This window comes from Monodelphis domestica, chromosome 4, assembly GCF_027887165.1.
Source record: "Monodelphis domestica isolate mMonDom1 chromosome 4, mMonDom1.pri, whole genome shotgun sequence".
NCBI classification, from domain to species: domain Eukaryota; kingdom Metazoa; phylum Chordata; class Mammalia; order Didelphimorphia; family Didelphidae; genus Monodelphis; species Monodelphis domestica.
Genome location: NC_077230.1, coordinates 33,748,391 through 33,751,431, shown reverse-complemented (window position 1 = coordinate 33,751,431; position 3,041 = coordinate 33,748,391).

The following is a 3,041-nucleotide window of genomic DNA, read 5'->3' as shown; positions in this document are numbered from 1 at the left end:
TATTGGTATCATAATTATACTTGAAGCTACATTCCTCATCTATTAATTTTTATTTGCTTAACTGGTTGGGAGCCCAGAGATGGTAGCATTTGAAACACTATGCAATTTTTTATTATTTAAGTCAATGACAAAGATGTTATTCTAACCAATATTTGATATTTAAAGCTTAAAATATTGATATTTTATTTACTATAAATGAAATGAAAGCTTGCCATTTCCCATGATTACTGTTTTTTAATCTGTTTCAGTGAAGTTAATCTGCCTGGTACAAAATTAAAATATTGCTTTTCTGCTTTCCAGTGTTTGTTAATAAATAGAATTCTTAAAAAAAAAAAGAATGGTGGCTCAATAGATTGAGAACCAGACCTAGAGAAAAGAGGTCCTGGTTTCAAATGTGACCCCCTAGAAGTATGATGCTGAGACAGTCACTTGCCTCACATTGCCCACCCCTTAAAATTCTTTTTCTTTGTAAATTTACATGTTATATATTCTAAGACGGAAGGTATAAGGTTTCAATAAATAAATAGAAATAAAAAGGAATGACCATATGGCAGGAATACTAAAAAAATGGGGGAGCAAATCACATTAAAAACATTTCTTGAAACTACATTCAAAAAGGTAGTTAACATGTTTTCCTTAAAACCATAAGGTTGTCAAATGGGCCATATATAGGAATCCCATTATTTGTACTGTTTTTCATCCAATGCCCACCATAAAATAAGTTAATATATAATTGTATGTAGCATATATAAAAAGCCAATTCTGAAGCTTACTTTTAATGCATCATTGTCTAATTCAAGAAGTTCTTGACTGCTTACTCTTTTATAATCAAATTTCAGGATATATTTTTTCATTCCAATACTCTTTAACCAATGGCCAACTTGAGTTTCTGTCCAGTCAGACACCAGCAGCTTTGGGGTATAAAAGAAGCAGAGGCGTCATCAAATAGCTAGAGATCAAGAGAGACAATATTTAAAAGCTTAGATTGGCCTATGTTAATATAACCCTTGACAGTGAAAACTGCGAAAGGGTCTTAGAGATTATGTTAAAAGCTCATTCCCTAGTAATTAAAATGGAGATAAGCACATAAATCTTTATGACAAATTTCACATAATGAAAATTTACCTTTAGGTCAGTTTCTTCCTGCTTGCGCACATTCTGTACTTGTTTATCATGTTTTTTAAAACAAAAGAAACTCTGCCAATTGTATCCTTGGACATTGCTAGAATCATCCAAGATTTGAGAGGGAAATAATTAAAGCATAAAATATATTCTATTATGATGCAAAAAGTTACCTAAAGAGAAACACACTATAAAAATTCATAAATTTCAATTCCATAAGAAAGATAAAGCCATATGTTAAAGGAACTTTGGTTTTTTATGGGGCACATGTCTATGTTGGCATATATCGAAGAGAATAGGTATAACCTAACCTGACTTTTATGTAAAAAAAAAGAAACAAACAAGAAATGTAAGTCAATTAACTTAAAAGTTTTGTGCATGTGGCATGGTATCATCTCTCTCTACCGCTTCCTCCTCTACATTAAACACAACTAATACATGATTTGTCTTGTAAGGAGTTGAAGTTTCCCTGATGTAGATTTGGAAGTAACACTGGATGTCAACTTGTGCCATCCCCTCATTTTATATAGATGAGAAATCTCAAACGTATTGATCAGAAATCACATAACCTCAATCACACAAGTTGAAGTGACAAAGCTCCAATTTGACCCTAGATACACTCTATGTCCTATATTTTTTCCTCTATGTTGGTGTTATCAAACTCAAAAAGAAATGGATCTCTTGGGGCCACTCCATAGGCTGTGAGTTAGATACCTCTATGCCAGAGTCCATTTGAGGAAGATGTGAACAACTGAGAAACCATACAGAAATAATGAGGTTCTTTTATATAAAGGAAAAACACAGCAAAATGGTAGCCAATTGGGGTAAAATCCAGCAGAAATAAATCATTTTGTCTGTTAAGAATTTTGTTATCCATTTATAAAAAGCATATCTCTTACCAAAACCAGGAAAACTGCATTGGAGCTTTTCCCATTGCAGGTTTGCCACTGCAGATCTCCTGTTCTAGTAATTCTTCTACTTGTTCTTTTTTAATTGTGATATCTAAGAATATGAATAATTCAATGAGTAGAACAGTATAAGTTTCTTCCTAGGTTTAACCAGAGGCAACAGCAACCTTTAATTGCTTCCTATTGCTAATGACCCTCTATATTATCATGCAGAGGTAAGAACATAGAGCATTGGATTTAGAGGCAAGACACTTGAAGTCTTAGCAGGGGAGCTAGTCATCTATATGTATTCTCTGGGCTTCATTTTCCTCACCTACAAAATGAGTGGATTAAATAGATAATTTTTGAGCTTCCTCCTGAAAAACTGATCATTTGGAATTTATAAGAAAATATTAGCCAGCTGCAAGGGCAGTTTAAAACAAAGCTAGATTTAAGAAGATAAAAGGATGATTCAGTCAATAAAAAATATGTTCCATCAATTGGTGGTGGTGGTGGTGACCCTTCATTTCAAAGAATACCAGTGACATCACAGGGTAATATCTTAACTTATGTGTGAATTGGATTTAAGTGAGTTGCCCAGAGTTGTCAGCCTCACTCTTTCTTCCAGAGTCATCTAAATCCTGTGGCAAGACAAAAGTCAGGATGACTGAAAATGCACCTAAATGATGTCAGTGTCTCTAATAGCCATCCAAGTTTTAAGCACTCGAAAGTGTTTGCTTCAGCCACCTTCATGGCTACTGAAACAAATTGCCTCATCCATCTGTTCTCGCAGGAGAGGTGTTCACAAGGCTAGGGTTAGACATAAACCCAAGCTTAACCCATCTGCCTGGACAGTTTTAACAGGCTGCTGCTGAAAACTATAGCTTGGAGCCACAGGTAAGAGCTGGGAAAGAGGTAGACACCAAACGGGGATAAGCAGCCCTGAAAAGCAATCAGCAAGCTCTCACAGTAGAGGTTCTAACCCTCCCTGAACACCAACTGAACATATCACCATAATAATGGTACTCAGCA